Raw genomic sequence first — 21,633 nt, 5'->3', positions numbered from 1 at the left:
CAAGTTAAGTTGTCACTGAATTCTTAAATACCACTCAAGTGTCTAAGAACTGTACTTCTTCCAAAATATTTGTTCTCATCATGACAAACTGTGCAGCCTGGTTCCTGAGATCCATTATAAAAGTTGAGCTATCATCCTTGTTCTTAAAAGTCACTGGAGAGGAAATTTTTTTTTAACTTTTGGTGGCATTTTCTATTATTTTGCTCTGACTTTCAAAGTTTGTATGGCTCAGTTAAATCTCTCTTTCTGCTTTTAATACCCATTTCTTCTTTTTTAATAGGAATATTATTCTCTTTCAATAGGAATAGATAATAGCTGAACTGGGTCCAGTATATACCACCTCAGAAACTTCAATATTGTTACTGATCTTCATTTTCCAAGTTTCACAAGCTTTTCCTCAAAGATTTGAAAACAAATGCTAAACTATCTCTATTTTCACCTCTTGTCTCTTTTCAATATTTCCATTTCATGTATCATTTCATAGGCTTCTAAACAAGATAAAATTTTTACCCAGATGTATGATGGAAAATTAATTTCTTCTTCTAACATATTCTCTGGACACATAATAATATCAAATGCCACTGGTGAAATGAATTAAAATGTGTGTTCACATCTGTATCTCATTTGTTCTGTCAGCCATATTTTTTTTATTTAAAACAATGACACTGATAATGTGTCATTATGCTATATTCTGCATTAGAATTCAGTCTTAATTCAAAATCTTTAGCTATTACTGATGGCTCTTGTCTCTCTGAAATGTTTTATGTGTTTTACGAGTGTTTGCTATTAAAGTTCACTTTGTATACTTCCTTTCAGTGCTTCCAACTCTTTTTGAATTCTAAAGCTATTTCCAAAATATTTATCCACCTGAGTCCAACCTGGAAAGGCCAATCTTCCAATGTCTTATTCAGATGGAAATGGGATGTATTTTCTATGTGTGGCTGTGAGCAATACTGGAACATAGCATAACAGGTGGATAAGGGGCAAAAACAGAAAGATGATGAGGACAGTCCAGGTGATTCACAGGTCAGAGCCCCTAGCTAGGGATCTTGAGTTGACAAGAAAACCATATGAGAACCATGAGTACAGAGTGTGAACCTCTAGTACAAGTACTCCAGCTTATTAACTCCTTAGGAGAAAGCTTCTCAAGCATGATGTATTCATTTGCTATTGCTGCAATAACAAATTATCACAAACTGGGTGGCTTAAATGATAGACCTTTATTTTCTCATAGTCTGGAGGGTAAAAGTCCAAGGTCAATGTGTTGGCAGGTCTGGTTTCTTCTGAGGCCCCCTCTCCTTGGCTTGGTTGCATTCTTGTTGTGTCTTCAAATGATCTTTCTTTTGTGTGCACGTCCCTGATGTCTCTGTGTGTCCAGATTCCTTCTTCTCACAAGGACATGACTGATTGAATTAGAGCCCACCCAAACGTGTTTATTTTAGCTTAATCACCTCTGTTAAGGCCCTATCTCCTAATACTCCAAATATCTCCACTTCCAGGGTTTGCTGAGAAACGGAGGCCTCTTTTCATAAGTGTGTGCATGCTCAGTCATGTCTGACGCTATGAGACTCCATGGACTGTAGCTTTCCAGGTTCGTCTGTCCATGGGATTCTGCAGGCAAGAATACTGGAGTGGGTTGCCATACCCTCCTTCAGGGGATCTTCCTGACCCAAAGAATGAACCCACGATTTCTGAATTTCCTGAACTGGCAGGTGGATTCTTTACCACCTAACTGTCTGGGAATATAGTGACTTAATTTCATTCCTTACTGGGTGCTTTTCACATCCCTTTTCCTCAAGTGTTCCCTGCACATGCCCAAACTTCTACTCAAATCTTTTTCTCAGGATTAACTTCTGTGGAAAGCCAGACTAGGTCAGATACAAAGCAAAGTATGTTACAGTTTTGTAGAGTGACACAAAAACCATCAGCCCACAATCAGATTACCTGAAGTCAAGTTGTGTCTTCAAATCCTGGCCATTCCACCATCAGGTTTTCAATCTCCTTAAACCTCAATTTACTCTTCAGTAAAATGGAGATGATAATGTCTACTTTTAAGGATTCTTTCAATTTCTAAATTAGAAAATGAATATGATACCATAAAGTTATTTTAAAATATTGCCATAGTATTAATAGCATATATCTTCTGTTCTCAAAGAATTTGTTTAATTTGGACAGTCAAATTTAGATCTATGAATTTTTATACTGCATATGGCAGTGTATGGTTAAGATCAAATGAATGACCATCATAGTCATTGCTGAAAATGTTAAGTAACACCAGATTCAAACTCAATCCAGAAATTTATCCTGACCTCTGATCCATTTGCTTCACTGATATCTATTATTCATTTGCTATGGGAGAGAAAGGTTATATAAGAAACGTCCTGCCATCACAGCTTCTGGTCCTATTTGGAGCACAAGACATGTATACAAATGAAATAAAAAATAGCAGGATTTAAGTGCTAGAATATTAGATGAATAAACCTCATACAAACTTAGAAAATTATACAGGGTAAACACTAAAAATAGTTGTGTGTTCATCCCTCAAGTGGGCTGTCACTAAACACTGCATTCATATGTTAACAAAAAGAAATTTTCATAAAACTAAAACAAACAAACAAAAAAGGAGTTTTATAAAAATCACACTGCAGACATAAAAATTTAGTACTGAAAAAGACCCTGTGAACAATTTCCTAGCCCACTGGCTTTTAATCATCCTAAGGGCAAGACCATCCCAAAGAAAAAGAAATGCAAAAAGGCAAAATGGTTGTCAGAGGAGGCCTTACAAATAGCTGAGAAAAGAAGAGAAGCAAAAGGCAAAGGAGAAAAGGAAAGATATACGCATTTGAATGCAGAGTTACAAAGAATAGCATGGAGAGAAAAGAAAGCCTTTCCCAGTGATCAATGCAAAGAAATAGAGGAAAACAGTAGAATGGGAAAGACTTGAGATCTTGTCAAGAAAGTTAGAGATACCAAGGGAACACACCATGCAAAGATGAGCACAATAAAGGACAGAAACGGTATGGACCTAACAGAAGCAGAAGATATTAAGAAGAGGTGGCAACAATACACAGAAAAACTATACAAAAAAAAGATCTTCATGACCCAAATAAACATGATAGTGTGATCACTCACTTAGAACCAAACATCCTGGAATGTGAAGTCAAATGGGCCTTAGCAAGCATCACAACAAACAAAGCTAGTGGAGGTGATAGAATTCCAGTTGAGCTATTTCAAATCCTAAAAGATGATGCTGTGAAAGTGCCTCACTCATTATGCCAGCAAATTTGGAAACTCAGCAGTGGCCACAGGACTGGGAAAGGTCAGTTTTCATTCCAATCCCAAAGAAAGGCAATGCAAAAGAATGTTCAAACTACTGCATAATTGCATTCAATCACATGCTAGCAAAGTTAATGCTCAAAATTCTCCAAGTGAGGCTTCAACAGTATGTGAACTGACAACTTCCAGATGTTCAAGCTGGATTTAGAAAAGGCAGAGGAACCAGAGATCAAATTGCCAAAATCCGCTGGATCATTGAAAAAGCAAGAGTTCCAAAAAAACATCTACTTCTACTTTATTGACTATGCCAAAGCCTTTGGCTGTTTGGATCACAACAAGATGTGGAAAATTCTTCAAGAGATAGGAATATCAGACCACCTGACCTGCCACCTGAGAAATCTGTATGCAGGTCAAGAAGGAACAGTTAGAACTGGACATGGAACAATGGACTGATTCCAAATTGGGAAAGGAGTACATCAAGGCTGTACATTGTCATCTTGCTTATTTAACTTGTATGCAAAGAATATTACGTGAAATGCAGGGCTGGATGAAGCACAAGTTGGAATCAAGATTGCTAGGAGAAATATCAATAACCTCAGCTATGCAGATGACACCACCTTTATGGCAGAAGGTGAAGAGGAACTAGAGTGTCTTGATAAAAGTGAAGGAGAAGACTGAAAAAGCTGGCTTAAAACTTAACATTCAAAATAACTAAGATCATGGCATCTGGTTCCATCACTTCATGGCAAATAGATGGGGAAACAATGGAAACAGTGACAGACTTTATTTTCTTGGGCTCCAAAATCACTGCAGATGGTGACTGCAGCCATGAAATTACAAGATGCTTGCTCCTTGGAATAAAATCTATAACCAACCTAGACAGCATATTGAAAAGCAGAGACATAAAAGCAGATGTAAAGGTCCATCTAGTCAAAGCTATGGTTTTTCCAGTAGTCGTGTATAGATGTGAGAGTTGGATCGTAAAGAAAGCTGAGTACAGAAGAATTGATGCTTTTGAACTGTGGTGTTGGAGAAGACTGTTGAGTCCCTTGGAGGAGATCTAATCAGTCAATCCTAAAGGAAATTAGTCCTGAATATTAATTGGAAGGACTGATGTTGAAGCTGAAAGTCCAATATTTTCTGGCTACCTGATGGGAAGAACTGACTCATTTGTAAAGACCCTGATTCTGGGAAAGATTGAAGGCAGAAGGAGAAGGGGATGACAGAGGATGAGATGGTTAGATGGCATCACTGACTCGATGGACATGAGTTTGCGCAAGCTCCAGGAGTTGGTGATGGACAGGGAAGACTGGTGTGCTGCAGTCCATGGGGTCACAGAGTTGGACATGACTGAGTGACCGAACTGAACTAAGGGCATTTGAAACCACGAGAAGGATGCCTTGGGCTGTTATGACTAGAGTTGGGGAAGCATGAGTGGGTGGAGCCTAGAAGTGCTAGACTACCCTGCAGTAGAGGGTAGCCCAGTAGCCCAAAAAGGAACTCCTCTACCCCATCCTACCCACCCTTCTCCCAGTCTACTCACCGTCTGTTACATAGGATAAATTGATGCTCACACAGGACAAAAGATTCTCCATACTGGGTTTAGTGTTCATATTTCAGACAGGGCTATATGGTAGAACAACATTTGAACCACAGATGCAAACTATGTGTACTTTTAATTTTGCTAATAGTCCATTTAAATATTTTAAAACTGGTGAAATTAATTTTGTAATGTATTTTATTCAACCTAGAATATATAAGATATAAGACATTATCATTTCAATATGTACTTAAAATGTAATTATTAATGAGATATGGTTTTTATACTAAATCTTCAAAATCTGTTATATATTTACACTTAACAACTTGTCTCAATTCAGACTAACCACATTTCAAATGCATAATAGTCACCAGGAGCTAGTGGCTTCCATATTGCAGCTCCTGGAGAGTCTGTGTTTTTCTAAACCATTTTTGCCTTTCTTACAATATACATGTCATAAGCAACCGAGTGAAAGACCTCAATTGACTCCATCTACCATTCTTGTCACTGTATCATAGAAAGAAATAAGATTTGTCTGACTAAATGTGTTTTTCAGAAAGCTAAAGCCATGTTGGTTGTTATTTTGTACCTCCTGATCATCTAAGAAGTTGGAAATTGATTTCTGTATGAGTCACTTGAGTAATTTTTTTTCTTAATATTTGAAGGTAAATCAACTGTTTTATAATTCCAGGCTTAATTTTTTTTCTGAAAAATATGCAATCATTTTGCCATTTGCCATAATTGCTTCCATTATTCAGAATATTACCTGAACATGAATTTCCAGCCTTCCTGCCAGAATGTTTTATAGCTTGATTGTTCTTAGGGCTCTGTTTTTCTTTTTAAATAGTAGTTTGTCTAAATTCCTCTTACTGAAACTTCCACAAATATTCACACATTTCCTCCAGCTAATAAAACTATTTATTTCTTGCCCATTTTTTTTACAAGATCAGTTTTGCATGTCACAGTACTTTGGCCACCTCATGCGCAGAGTTGACTCATTGGAAAAGACTCTGAAGCTGGGAGGGATTGGGGGCAGGAGGAAAAGGGAACAACAGAGGATGAGATGGCTGGATGGCATCACTGACTCGATGGACGTGAGTCTGAGTGAACTCCGGGAGTTGGTGATGGACACGGAGGCCTGGTGTGCTGCGATTCATGGAGTCGCAAAGAGTTGGACAAGACTGAGCAATTGAACTGAACTGAACTGAAGTTCCTTCTAGCATTTTTTCATGCTATATTGAATATAACTATTTTGTCCATTCTTCCTCTCACTTCTCTAAAACTTAGCTATTAAATGATAAAAATTTTTGCCTGGGGTATTATATACTTATTTTTCATAAAAATTCTATTTCTACTTGACTTTCAATAAAGATATCCCTGAAGTAAAAAATATAAATATAGTTTTTACTATTTGGATTTCAAGTATAAGACATTTGAACATTAAACATTTAAATCCAGCAAGCCATAGATTTTATATCAATGGTTAGATTATGAAAAAGAGGCACTCTTATCAACTTTTCTCAGAATTCTTAAGGAATGATATACCCACATTTTAGTTGGAATTTGGTAACTTTATTATCAGAAAGTGGACAAAATAAATGGTCATTTCTAGTCTATACATTTTGTGTTTGTGTGTGTGTGTGTGTGTGTGTGTGTGTATGTGTCAACTTCTCCTCAGCCAAAATACAGAGAGTTGTATATTTCAGGCAATGGAATTTTTTCCATTATTTTATTTAATTATTGTTGATTTACAATTTCATATTAATTTTTGCTGTACAGCAACATGATTTAGTTATACATATACACGCATTCTTTTTCATATTCTTTTCCATTATGGTCTATCAGAAGATATTGAATATAGTTCCCTGTGCTATCCAGTAGGACCTTGTTGTTTATCCAGACAACGGATCTTTACATCTGCTTTTATTTAAGTTTTTTGGCTGAATTTTCTATAGATGTCTGTGTTATAAGCATTTTAAGTATAAGTATTCCCTTCTCTTGGTTTCCCAGGTGATGCTAGTGGTACAGAACTCAGCTGCCAATGCAGGAGACATAGAGATGCAGGTTTGATCCCTGGATTGGGAAGATCCCCTGGAGGAGGGCATGGCAACCCACTTCAGTATTCTTGCCTATAGAACCCCATGGACAGGGGAGTCTGGCCAGCTATAGTACACAGGGTTGCAAAGAGATGGACAGGACTGAAGCAGTTAGCACGCACACATGCATTCCCTTCTTCAGGGATCAAACCCTGGTCTGCTGCATTGCAGGCAGATTCTTAACCATCTGAGCCATGAGGGAAGCCCAAAGTATTTTAGTCTTTGCCAACTCAATGGTATCTGTCATAACCACTCCATGTGCCTGTCACTGTAGTGTGAAGTCAGCCATAGATGATATGTAAAAGTACAGGCTTGACTGTACTTCAATAAAACTTTACAAAAATAGACATCAAGGTGTATTTGGCCTGCATGCATGCCAGGTCACTTCAGTCATGGCTGACTCTGTGACACTATGGACTGTAGCACTCCAGGCTCTTCTGTCCATGGGATTCTCCAGGCAAGGATACTGGAGTGAGTTTCCATGTCCTCCTCCAGGGGATCTTGTTGGCCCTTGTTCTAGATATTCTAGAATCACTCACTTTTCTCTGACTGTATAAACTAGCCATTCAATCTCCCATCCTGATTCTGGCATGATGTTGAGTTGTTACACTGAGCTTTGAATACAATGAAGACAATTTCAGGCATCACTAATTCTCATCTGACTATGAAACTGTATTTGATGTCTTTATTTTCCTGCTGTGTGTACAATAAAAAATCATTTATACACCCCTGCTTTTAAAATTTATCCGATGTTTACATTGTAGTTTTATTTTGCTAGTTTCCATAAAAATGCATCCCTCAGCTTTGGTTGAGGCTTACTGGTTTTAGCCCTTAAGTTTTAGTTATTTCCCACTTTGAGTTCTCTTACTATATGGTGTGTGTGTGTGTGTGTGTGTGTGTGTGCGCGCGCACGCGCGTATTTGTGCGCTCGCTCAGTATGTCAGTCATGTCCGAATCTTTGTGACCCCCATGGACTGTAGCCAGCCAGGTTCATCTGTCCATGGAAATTTTCCTGGCAAGAATACTGGAGTGGGTTGACATTTCCTAATCCAGGGGCTCTTGCTGACCAGTGGATCAAACCTGCGTCTCTGGCATGTCCTGCATTGGCCAGAGGGTTCTTTACACTGTGCTACCTAGGAAGCTCCTTGCTGCGTGGTGAACACTCTTAAGTTTTCTGATGTATTGTTGTTTTTGCTTAGTCACTAAGTCGTGTCTGACTCTTTTGCAGTCTCGTAGACTGTAGCCCACCAGTCTCTTTTGTCTATAGGATTTTCCAGGAAAGAATACTAGAGTGGATGCCATTTCCTTCTCCAGGGAGCTTCCTGACCCTGGAATCGAACCCACATCTCCTCCATTGCAAGTGGATTCTTTACTGCTGAGCCACCAGTGAAGCCTTTCTGACTTATGCTATAGCATAAAAACAGCCTTCCAAGGATGGTTTATCATAAATATTTCTCCATAAAAATATAGGGATGAATTTATAATGCCCCTGGCTGAAATGGACAATAATTTCAGGATGAATGTGGCTGAAACCATCACCACTGAAAAATGAGGCCAAGCTTTTTTGAAGAGCTTTCAATAGTAGAACTTAAATGTGATGCTTCTGAAATCTTAATGTGAATAAACACTCCAGAACAAATGCAACATAATAGCCAAAAGTTTTCAAAGACAGAAAGGCCTACAGCCATTGAAGAAGTGTTTCCTCTGGTTGTGGATACTCTGGGTTGCTACATGTGTTAAGTGGCTAAGTTACAATTGCTATGGGAACTGAAACTTGACCTTTGATATATTTACATATTTACCCCTAACATTGTATTAACAAGCTTTTGAATTTACCCTGTGTTTGTAAGTGGCTTTGTTTTAGGCTTTCAAGGAGATTAACTTGAAAAGATCCTTTAGGATGTTGAAAGCAGAAAGCTTGATTGCTTTCTGTCTCATTCGCTGCTAGCATCAGAGTTTAATTCTGTAGAATCAGTGTGTTAATGATGCTTTTTGAGGATAGGCAATGAATTCCCTTATAGAGAGTGCTCCTTGCTTAGTTATTTGTGTTGGTTGATTAAAACTTTGTCTTCACAGCCTCTAAGCAGGTAGATTTTCTGTGGTTTGTCAAGAGAAGCAAAGAAGAAGAGAAGAGAAGCAAGAGAAGAAAAGCAGTAGTTCAGTGAGTAGCCGTAAGTGAGAAATAACCATCATTGATTCTTTCACCTTCTTCATTACATCAAATTCAAATATGGGTGCATCAACACACTACTGTAATTCCTACTACTGTTTCATCATGTGCTTCTACAAGTTAAATCAATTAAGCTATTCTTTATGCAGATTTGAATATTCTGTGTAAATATGAACCGTTAGGCTTATGAAGCCCCTACAAGATTTCAGAGTACTAAACTCAAAAGGATTCACATAGATGAACTTGGAAATGAAAGGAATTGACATTTATGAAGCACTTCCTGTTCTAGGCTGTATGGTGGATGCTTTATGTATCCAATCTCATGTAATCCTCACAAGATTCTCCACAGGACAGATGAGGTTGATGAACTTTCCCCAGTCCCACAGTTAGTTACTAATTATTTGAACCTAGCTCTGGATAACTCTAGAATCCCAGAATTCTTTTTTTTAAAAAGCTGTTTTTGCAGATTTCTAGTTCAGCAAATTGTTCTTACATTTTTATCAAATCGCTCAAAGTTTCCATAAAATAGTCCATGAAATTTTGACTTTGGTATTTTCAAAAACATTTGGAAATACTGAAATTACCATCTGGATATATTTCAGGAGTGAAGTCCATTTTTATCAGATTTTATAGCAATTAATGAAATATAAGGGACTGGTCAGAATAAAGTAAAAATGAAAGTGGAAATGCAAAGCAAGAGAGAGTTGAAATAAAGGCCTTGGTTCCTTCAGTGGCATTTTTTCCCCATTTATATACATTCCTGTAAGTTGGTGTCTACATTGCAGATACCAAAAGCTTTTTGTTTTTATTTCTGTTTGACAACAAAGGGATTAAAATGCTGATATTTCTATTATGCAACTTTTCACATGAGCAGTTACAGTACAGGGTCAACATCTGACTACAGTACCTTTTTAAAGCATAGTAAAGTGTTTTAATAGGAAATGTAATAGAGCCAGATTGTTCTGGGTTGTAACACAAAGCTTAGCGGGTCCACTTTCTTTTGCCTGCTCCATTTAAGTTACCTACTGCCTCCTCCAGGCATTTAAGTTTTCCTCCCATAAAATAGAATTGTTCCTTCAAATGAAATGTGCTTTATTTCTTAGAGGAATAAAATTGTGTTTCCATACAATAAATAAAATAAAAAGAAATTATATTATAGTAATTTGTTGGAGGGTTTACCAGATTCCAAAGACTAACTTTCAGCTTCTCAGTTTCTAAAACTGAATTGTAATATCATTTTAACATTGATTAGATTCAATGGAATGAATTTCCAGTATATGAACTTGTAAGAAATTGATCTGTGAACTAGAATCCCTGTTTATTATGTTTCTATTGGATGAAGATTTTTTCCTAGGTACTAAAATTTTTATGTCTTCATTGCAAGGAAACCTCCTTCCAGTATCTTGGTGACTGGATGCTATGGCCAGTCCAGAGTTGAGATGGATCCCCACTCAAAATTTGATTTGAATTTCCAAACTGATCATCACACACACATACACACACACCAACAATGTATGGAAAGGTTTATTATTCCCATAATGAAGCTTTCTGGAGAGAATAGTACAGGTCTGTCAAGCTGATCGGAAATGTCTTGAAGGAACTGTGAAAGGAGGGAGCCCAGCTTCAGGTTTTTGTGGTGGTTAGGGACTGAGGCTGGAGTGAGGGTTTTAGCGCATGATTTACACTTACTGTTGGTGACAAAGCACCTCGGCTTTCTTATCAGCATGCCCAGCTGAGAGACGGAAGGGGAAGAGGGAGGGGTAAGGCATAAAAGACATCTGTATTCAAACATGAAGCAGACTGTTATGTTGGGTCCAAACGAAGATTGTTTAGTGAACATGGAATTAGTACAACATGCAGTGAATACTTGTGAAATGGATCATACAAAATGAGGCAGTGACGTCTAAGCAGAATCCTGTCCCACAACAGCACAAGTCCTTCTGGCTTCCATAATGTCAGGGTTTTATGTCTCTATCTTTTGATCACTGTTGGGAGGAAAAAAAAATCTACGAATTCTTGTTCTTTCCTTCTGTTTATGATATTTTCCCTGAAAACATTCTTTGATATTAGCAAATTTGGTAAGCTTTCTGACAAACCCAGTCCTTCTTGATTCTTTAGCCTGAGATTCAACTTACCTTTTTGATGATTTCTTCAGATCAATAAATTTCATCTTTTGTGGAGATAAACTATTTTAACTCATAGCATTTTAAGAAAATTTTACTGTTCATTATCTACAATCACTTTCAATTATTTTTCTAAACTGGATGATAGTGAATCTTCTATTGTTTATAAAGTCTCATCTTCTATTCAGAACACTGACCTCATTATTCCATATCATCATTTAAAAGGAACATAATATGAATAAGGTGGCATATTGGTCACAGCAGAGGAAATTGCTATAAATGATGGTTTAATGGATGGATAGGACAGTAGCAAAGTTGAGATCAGTTCTGAATGACTGTGGACAACAGTTCTGTGTATCTGCTGAGGAGAGATCAAAAGAATATACAGAGAGAGAATATTCAGAATACACCTGAAAAAATGAGGAGAAAACCTTTTAAAAGTTTATTTTTGAATTTGCTTATAAGAAGAATAAACTACCTTTTATGCTTGCAATAGCTTAGATCGGTGATTCTTGATCTACTTGGAGTCATAGGTGGGAAAGCTGATGAAAATACTTGGAGAGAAAACTCACGTGAAGCAACATTTATTTGCCTTAGACCTATAATGTAAACTGCTATTCCATACTAACCTTATCCTGCATAGTAGATAAAAAAATATTCCAAAGCGCGAGAATTTGTTTCATAAGCTACTTAGTCTGCAGTGTTTCCTTATTGGTTGGCTAAGTTTGTTTAGAGTTTCCAGTTTGTCTCTGAACCTGGCTTTGTGTTTTGTTACTCAACTATTAGCCCATTTATGGAACTGAAATATGAGATGCACAGTCTTAGATTTTTATGACTGTGTTGAAGATAAAATAGCCCTTTAACTAGGATCAGATACACACATAATAATAGCAACCTTTGATTGAATGGTTACTATGTACCGGACACAGTACAAAGCATAATCTCATGTAATCCTCCAACAACTTTTGATGTGAGTATTAATCCCATCTCTTTGATAAAAGAGTAAGTAATGAGTAAAAAAAGAGTAAAACTGAGACTTAGAAGGTTTAATAATTTGCCTAAGCATTTATTGAGCTTCCCTTGAATGTCTGATGTAGAGGAATATACAAATTAAACAAAACATAGACTCAGTAAACTTCTAAAACTAAAAGTTTTCTTTTAATTAACTGCATTTTATTCATTTTTTCTTTTAATTTTTTTATTGAAAGATAATTGCTTTACAGAATTTTGTTGTTTTCTGTCAACCCTCAACATGAATCTGCCATAGGTATACATATATCCCCTCCCTTTTTAACCTCCCTCCCATCTCCTGCCCCATCCCACCCCTCTAGATTGATATAGAGCCCCTGTTTGAGTTTCCTGAGCCACACAGCAAATTCCCATTGGCTATCTATTTTACATATGGTAATATAAGTTTCCATGTTACTCTTGCCATACATCCCACCCTCTCCTCTCCCCTCCCCTAAGTGCATTTTAAAATATCTGTGTTTGAAATTATGACATGTAGTTCCTAGCCTTATGGTTTCTATAATTATTTGAGTTATATAATTATAACTCAAACTAATGGTGTGGACAGTCAACTTCTTCTAAAAGTCTATGGGTATTCATTTAAACAATGATATATTCCATCATAAGGCTCTGTTGATGATGGCAAACAGAGTTGTTGAATTTGAAACAAAATAAAATCTCAGACTTAATGCAAGCTAATTTTTACAAGCCCCAAATTCATCTCCCTTGTTTATACATATATGAAGTAATTGATACAGCATAATTGTGTTGAAAAACAGAGACATTACTCAGCCAACATTACCCTGCCAATCCCTATAGTCAAGGCTATGGTCTTCCCAGTGGTCACGTGGTTGTGAGAGCTGAACCGTAAAGAAGGCAGAGCACCAAAGAATTGATGCCTTTGAACTGTGGTGCTGGAGGAGACTCCCAAGAGTCCGTTGGACAGCAGGGAGTTCAAACCAGTCAATCTTAAGGGAAATCAATCCTGACTACTCATTGGGAGGACTGATGCTGAAGCTGAAGCTCCAGTATTTTGGTCACCTGATGCAAACAGCCGACTCATTAGAAAAGTCCCTGATGCTGGGAAAGATTGAGGGCAGAAGGAGAAGAAGGTGTCAGAGGATGAGATGGCTGGATGATGTCACCAATGCAGTGGGTATGAACTTAGATGGTGAGGGACAGGGAGGCCTGGTGTGCTGCAGTCCAGGGGGTTGCAAACAGTCAGACACGACTGGGCGACTGAACAACAACCACAATGGTGACATTAAATGTACTTCAAATAGATGTTTCATTGCTGCCTCTTTATAGCTGTGAACATGTGTGTACTTTCAAAATAACAAACTTTAAAAGAAATATAAGAAAAAATAATGTTTAGAGAGTTTGCTATTTATGTTTCAGTTCAGTTCAGTTCAGTCACTCAATCATGTTCAACTCTTTGCAACCCCATGGACTGCAGTACACCAGGCTTCTCTGTCCATCACCAACTCCTGGAGCTTGCTCAAACTCATGTCCATCGAGTTAGTGATGCCATCCAACCATCTTATCCTCTGTCATCCCTTTCTCCTCCTGCCTTCAATCTTTCCCAGCATCAGGGTCTTTTCCAATGAGTCAGTTGTTCACATCAGGTGCTTCAGCTTCAGCATCAGTCCTTCCAATGAATATTCAGGACTGATTTCCTTTAGGATTGACTGGTTGGATCTCTTTGCAATCCAAAGGACTCTCAAGAGTCTTCTCCAACACCACAGTTCAAAAGCATCAATTCTTTGGTGCTCAGCTTTCTTTATAGTCCAACCCTTACATCCATACATAACTACTGGAAAAACCATAGCTTTGACTAGACGAACTTTTGTTGGCAAAGTAATATCTCTGCTTTTTAATATGCTGTCTAGGTTGGTCATGGAGAAGGCGATGGCATCCCACTCCAGTACTCTTGCCTGGAAAATCCCATGGACGGAGGAGCCTGGTGAGCTGCAGTCCATGGGGTCACAAAGAGTCAGACATGACTGAGCAACTTCACTTTCACTTTTCACTTTCATTCATTGGAGAAGAAAATGGCAACCTACTCTAGTGTTCTTGCCTGGAGAATCCCAGGGACGGGGGAGCCTGATGGGCTGTGGTCTATGGGGTCACACACAGTCGGACACGACTGAAGTGACTTAGCAGCAGCAGGTTGGTCATAGCTTTTCTTCCAAGGAGCAAGTGTCTTTTAATTTCATGGCTGCAGTCACCATCTGCAGTGATTTATGCTTACTGTTTTGAAATAGCATTGTGTAAAGACAATTTGAATTCTCTCCCATTATTCTTTTACATTTGAATATCATAGCACCTTTCCTTTAAGTATTATCATCAATATCTATCCATAGCTTTGATACAGGTTTTAGAGTATTAGTGCTTTGTAGTAATTTGTCCTCTTTTGAAGATTAAAAAAAAAAAACTGAAGCATAAAAATGTTAAGTGTCTTTGTGAAATAAAGATGCAATCAATGCTACACTTCCACCTACTTGGTTATAAAAGCTGAGTGATTTTGAAATCTAAAGATATGGACTGTATTACAGCCACTATTTTCTTTCCTACCTCCTTATGCTCCTCACCTTTCCTGATCTTTCAGAATAATTTGAAGTTCATAACATCCTCCCTTTCCTTTCTCTTTGACCTATGTATTCACCCATCTACTTGTCAAACAATTATTCTGAGTAGCAAATACTAGAGATACAAAGATAAAATCATATCCCCTTTCTCAAGGTACTTAAATTAAATTCTAAGGGAAAGACAGATTTGGAAACTATTGAAAAGTCCCCTGGTAAATACACTGAAGTTCCAGGAAACACCATTGACCCAATCTGAGGGGTTGAGCTGGGCCTGTTAAGGAAGCCAAAAATAATGTGTATGACTGAAGTGTCTGATATGTTAGGACAAATGGTAGAAGTTGAAAATAGAATAGCATGCCAGGATCAGCTCACTTATAGTGCCTTGTTATATACCACAATTGAGAATTCAAATTTAATTGTGGGTCAGATTAACAGGATATAAAAACTGAAGAAGCTTCAATGAGAGTGACCTGGTAATATATGCAAAGATCCCACTGGAAGCTAGGTAGAGACATAATGTACCAGATTAACAGAAAAGGTGACAGGGAATTGGAGGGGACCATTGAGGTCCCAAGGGGCTTTACAGATGGCTCAGTGATAAAGAATCCACCTGCAGGAGACATGGGTTCAATCCCTGGGTCTAGAAGATCTGCTGGAGGAGGGCAAACCACTCCAGTATTCTTGCCTGGAGAATCCCATAGAAAGAGGAGCCTGGCAGTGTACAGTCCATAGAACCACAAAGAGTCAGACACAACTGAACATACACACACACATCTAATATGAAAGCTTGATGTTAATAGCCAATCAGATCAGATCAGTTGCTCAGTCGTGTCCGACTCTTTGCGACCCCATGAATCGCAGCACGCCAGGCCTCCCTGTCCATCACCAACTCCCGGAGTTCACTGAGACTCACGTCCATTGAGTCAGTGATGCCATCCAGCCATCTCATCCTCTGTCGTCCCCTTCTCCTCCTGCCCCCAATCCCTCCCAGCATCAGAGTCTTTTCCAATGAGTCAACTCTTCGCATGAGGTGGCCAAAGTACTAGAGTTTCAGCTTTAGTGTCATTCCTTCCAAAGAAATCCCAGGGCTGATCTCCTTCAGAATGGACTGGTTGGATCTCCTTGCAGTCCAAGGGACTCTCAAGAGTCTTCTCCAACACCACACTTCAAAAGCATCAATTCTTCGGCGCTCAGCCTTCTTCACAGTCCAACTCTCACATCCATACATGACCACAGGAAAAACCATAGCCTTGACTAGACGAACCTTTGTTGGCAAAGTAATGTCTCTGCTTTTGAATATGCTATCCAGGTTGGTCATAACTTTCCTTCCAAGGAGTAAGCGTCTTTTAATTTCATGGCTGCAGTCACCATCTGTAGTGATTTTGGAGCCCAGAAAAATAAAGTCTGACACTGTTTCCACTGTTAGCACATGAATAATTCTCAACATCTTTAGTTGTTAGTTAAATTCAAATTGGGCTTCCCTGGTGGCTCAGTATTAAAGAATCCACCTGTCAATGCAGGAGATGCAGGTTCGATCCCTGGGTCAGGAGAATACCCTAGAGAAGGAAATGGCATCCCACTTCAGTATTCTTGCCTGGGAAATCCCATGGACAGAGGATCCTGGTGAGCTAGCAGTCCATGGGGTCACAAAAAGAGTCAGACATGACTGAGTAACTGAGCACAGCACACACTAAGGTCCCAAACAGCTGCACTGAGAATGTAGCAGGGACATACATGAAAGAGGTTAATTGAGGCAAAATCTCCAGGATTCATAGATTGATGTTTTGTGGGGAGTAAGTGACATAGAGATAATTCTCACATTCTGGCTTGAGTTATGAAGTGGTGGTGGTGCTGTTAATCAGGATTGAGAATCAGTTCATCTCTTTAATCTGTTGTGTTTTTGGTGCCATTGAACCATTGGAGGTGAACTGTGTAAAACCCAATTAGAGATGAGTCTAGTGCTCGGCAGAGAAGTCTGGTTGTAGAGAATATAATGATTTAAGACCATGTAGGTGGTGGTTGAAGCTGTGTGTATGAATGAGGTCATCAGTTTCTATATGAAAAATAAAAACTGCAAAGGCCCTAGGGTCTCCCCCAAGGAAGTACTACAAACTCAGAATCAAAATGCAAACTCAGATTTATCTGGTCCAAAGTCTATATTTGATGCCTTCTGGAAATCATCTAATGGTTACAGTTTATTTTCTCCAAGTAAAACATGGGTGGGCATTTTGGTGCACACAGATGATAAAGACAGAATATTTGAGACCATTTAGGGAGCTATTTGTATTCTCAAATGAACATTTATTTGTTTAGCTGATAAATATTTTGGTGGTCAGTACTCTTGAGAACTTCATTTATTTTGAAAGTGAAAGTGAAAGTTGTTCAGTTGTGTCTGACTCTGCGACCACATGGACTGTCCATGGAATTCTCCAGGCTAGAATACTAGAGTGGGTAGCCTTTCCCTTCTCCAGGGGATCTTCCCAACCCGGGGATTGAACCCAGGTCTCCTGCATTGCAGGCAGCTTCTTCACCAGCAGAGCCACAAGGGAAGCCCAAGAATACTGGAGTGGGTAGCCTATCCCTTCTCCAGCGGATCTTCCTGACCCAGGAATCGAACTACGGTCTCCTGCATTGCAGGCAGATTCTTTAGGAACTGAACTATGAGGAAAGCCCTCATTTATTTTCTTACAATCAAAAACCAAGTTCTGACATGAGCTATCCATAACCTTCAGTGAAACAATGATCCCAAATCCATTCTAGATAAATCTTCATGGAAAATCTGAAAAGCATAAAAGAAAGAAATCTCAGTAATATTTTTCCAGAAAGTGGATGCTCTTTTGGTTAAATTATACATTAGACCCTAAGAATTCATAGGGACAGATAGTATGAATGACTCTGTTCAAAGATGACTTTTGAAGAAAGAATTGATATGTGATATTCAGTACTCTACAGAGAAGAGAAATACTTAACACGATTTAATGTTGCTGAAGTTTCAGTCTAAAGCTGTGGCCTTTGGTTTGTATGACATTCTATTCTGACAAGCCAGGAATCACCTTTCACCCTCCTGCCCCGAGTTTTATGGTGTTATTAACTTACACAAAATTGCACAGTAGCCCTCTCTTCATTTTCTTTGCCACGCAGCCTGGCATTGAGATTGCTGACTCTGATGGCCAGTAGGGCTGCTCTGGAGTTCTTGGAGATGTTGTGAGCAGTCCCGGCACTGGAAGATGTTACACATCAGCAGTACTTCAAGCTCCTTGAGGTTGTGGACCAGGAATTTCTAGAAGCCACTGGCCCACAAGCACTTTGTTTTCTTGTTGCTCCCCTAACCATGTTGGACATCGAGATCTTTGGCCCTTGAATCTCCTGCTCACCCTGTTGTCAGTGCCTCTGGGTTTCTGCTGGTTCTGTTTAATTTTGACATATCGGTCTGACTGGTGCTGGATGAACTCCTTGGTCCTCTTTTTGACGCTGATTTTGGGCTTCAGGAGGGGTCTGAGAGCGGCCATGACGCCAATAGGAGATGGCTGCCACTTCCTTGGCATCTCCGAGAAAGAGAGGAGAAATCTCTTTGAACCACAGAAAAATAAATGGAAGTATATTTACTCTTTTACAATTGTTTTACCTTTATCATTTTTTCAGGAAAGTAATTTATGCTGTACATCTATCCTCTTTTGCAAAGAATTATTACGTAGGCAGGAAGTTTCCTTGGTTTTTGGGTTGCCATGAGGATATCACCCAAGAGTGAAGCTCCTAGTGTGAATCTTATTTTGTGGGAAGTGTCTGCAGACTTAACCCTTGGGCCCCATGACAGTCTCTAAGTTATGGCAATTGCATTAGGTTTATATGACCATCTACCTCTGAGATTACTGAAGTCATTGCAGTTCCCACAATATATATATATTTAACCTTCATTAAAACTGTGCCAATGCAGGAATAAAGGTTATAACTGGCTGGGGTCTTGATCACCATCAGCACCTTACACATTTCAGAAGACTTTGAGTTAGAAAATATATCAGAGGTAAAATATAATCTTTTAATAGGATCTAGAGTGGTAAGGCCCAGCTTAATTTTGTAATCAGTGACTTGACAAACAGTGCAGTCACCTCACAGCAACTTGTTTCTTGGCCATAGAAGCAAATGGGAAACATCTGTATATAAAAAAAGAAATGAATTTGTTCTTCATATAAAAATTAGATCCTTTGCTTTTCCCCCTCATTTTTTCCCTAAGTGTCTCCTCTAAGCTAGGACTAGATTGGCACTGGAGAGACACTGAAGACCTGATATTCTAATGGAATATCTGACAAAATATATACAAACTGAAACAGCTGAAAATTATCATAAGTTTTGTGAAGGAAATTTACATGAATCCGAGAGAAGGAAACATACATTACTGTTACCTGGGGTGTTCAGGAGAGCTTCTCTGGGCATGTGGCATTTAATCTGACACCTGAAGGGTAAGACAGGAACCAGCTTTGTGAGCTGTGTGCTCCATGGAAGGAACAGTCTGTGCAATGGTCCTGGGGTGAGCTTGTGTAGCTACATAGCTGCTGTGGGCTTTTACAAAGTCTCTCTCTCTTTTTTTTTTTTTTTTCTTGACAGAATCATACCAATGACTCCTTTATTATAATATATTAATTATAAATATGGGTACCTGGGATTGGGTAGTAAAAGTTTATGCATTTTACTACCTTCAGGAAATGTTGCTCCTATGTCCTCTCCTAGACCTGAATCATTATATCATTACACAGATTTCAGGGGTAATGGAGAGAGATCTGTAAAATTGAAATGAAATTTTATTTTCTCTGTTCTCAGCACAGAACAGGCCTGGTAATGTTCAGTGCAGTGATGTGCTATGCAAATCTTTGCCCTTTTTTTGGGGGGGGGGATGTTAATTAATCTATATATTTTAATTGGCAGATAATTACTTTATAATACTGTGGTGGTTTTTGTCATACATCGACATGAATCGGCCACAGGTGCACATATGTCCCCCCAATCCTGAATCCCCCTCCTACCTCCCTCCCCACCCCATCCCTCTCAGTTGTCCCAGAGCACTGGTTTTGAATAATCTGTTTCATGCATTGAACTTGCACTCATCATCTATTTTATATATGGTAATATACATGTTTCAGTGCTATTCTCTCATATCATCCCACCCTTGCCTTTTCCCACTTAGTCCAAAAGTCTTCTTTACATCTCTGTCTCTTTTGCTGTCTTGCATATAGGATCATCTTTCTAAATTCCATATATATGCCTTAATATACTATATTGGTGTTTCTCTTTCTGACTTACTTCACTCTGTATAATAGGCTCCAGTTTCATCCACCTCATTAGAACTGACTCAAATGCGTTATTTTTTATAGTTGTGTAACATTCCATTGTGTATATGTGCCACAACTTCCTTATACACTTGTCTGCCAATGGACATCTAGGTTGTTTCCATGTCCTAGCTAGTGTAAACAGTGCTGCAGTGAACATTGGGGTACATGTGTCTCTTTCAGTTCTGGTTTCTTTGGTGTGTATGCCCAGTAGTGGGATTGCTGGGTCATATGGGACTTCTATTTCAGGTTTTTTAAGGCATCTCCACAGTGTTCTCCAAAGTGGCTATACCAGTTTGCATTTCCACCAATGGTGTAAGAGGGTTCCCTTTTCTCTACACCCTCTCCAGCATTTATTGTTTGTAGACCTTTCTGATGGCAGCCATTCTGACAGATGTGAGATGATACTTCATTGTGGTTTTGATTTGGATTTCTCTAATTAGGAGTGATGTTGAGCATCTTTTCATGTGTTTATTAGCCATCTGTATGTCCTTTTTTGGAGAAATGTCTGTTTAGTTCTTTGGCCCACTTTTTGATTGGGTTGTTTGTTTTCCTGGTATTGAGCTGCATGAGATGCTTGTGTATTTTGGAGATTAATTCTTTGTCAGTTGTTTCATTTGCTATTATTTTCTCCCATTCTAAAGGCTGCCTTTTTGCCTTGCTTATAGTTTCCTTCATTGTGCAAATGCTTTTAATTAGGTCCTATTTATTTATTTCTGTTTTTATTTCCATTACTCTCTGAGGTGGGTCATAGAGGATCTTGCTGTGATTTATGTCAGAGAGTGTTATGCCTACATTTTCCTCTAAGAGTTTTGTAGTTTCTGGTCTTATACTTAGATCTTTAATCCATTTTGAGTTTATTTTTGTGTATGGTGTTAGAAAATGTTCTAGTTTCATTCTTTTACAGGTGCTGACCAGTTTTCCTAGCACCACTTGTTAAAGAGATTGTCTTTTCTCCATGGTATATTTTTGCCTCCTTTGTCAAAGATAAGGTGTCCATAGGTGTGTGGATTTATCTCTGGGCTTTCTATTTTGTTCCATTGATCTATATTTCTGGTTTTGTGCCAGTACCATACTGTCTTGATGACTGTAGCTTTGCAGTATAGTTTGAAGTCAGGAAGGTTGATTCCTCCAGTTCCATTCTTCTTTCTCAAGATTGCTTTGCCTATTCAAGTTTTTTTTTTTTTCTTCCCATACACATTGTGTAATTATTCTAGTTCTGTGAAAAATAGCATTGGTAGCTTGATAGGGATTGCACTGAATCTATAGATTGCTTTGGGTAATATACTCATTTTCACTATATTGATTCTTCCAATCCATGAACATGGTATATTTCTCCATCTATTTGTATCATCTTTGATTTCATTCATCAGTGTTTTATAGTTTTCTATATATAGGTCTTTTTTTTTTTTTTAGGTAAATTTATTTCTAAGGATTTTATTCTTTTCATTTCAATGGTGAATGGGATTGTTTCCTTAATTTCTCTTTCTTTTTTTCATTGTTAGTATATA

General features: G+C 38.4%; 1 protein-coding gene and 1 pseudogene across 4 annotated transcripts in view; one reads left to right on the top strand and one right to left on the bottom strand.

Annotated features, from left to right (window-relative positions):
- Positions 1-21,633, top strand: part of FAR2 (fatty acyl-CoA reductase 2) — a 177,433-nt gene that overhangs the window by 33,891 nt on the left and 121,909 nt on the right. The gene's annotated exons all lie outside the window — the stretch shown is intronic.
- LOC133248754 (large ribosomal subunit protein eL32-like) lies at positions 17,889-18,310 on the bottom strand (annotated as a pseudogene).

The sequence above is a fragment of the Bos javanicus genome, chromosome 5, assembly GCF_032452875.1.
Source record: "Bos javanicus breed banteng chromosome 5, ARS-OSU_banteng_1.0, whole genome shotgun sequence".
NCBI classification, from domain to species: Eukaryota; Metazoa; Chordata; class Mammalia; order Artiodactyla; family Bovidae; genus Bos; species Bos javanicus.
Note: the sequence above shows the minus strand (reverse complement) of the source record. Positions and strands in the feature narration are given on the sequence as shown.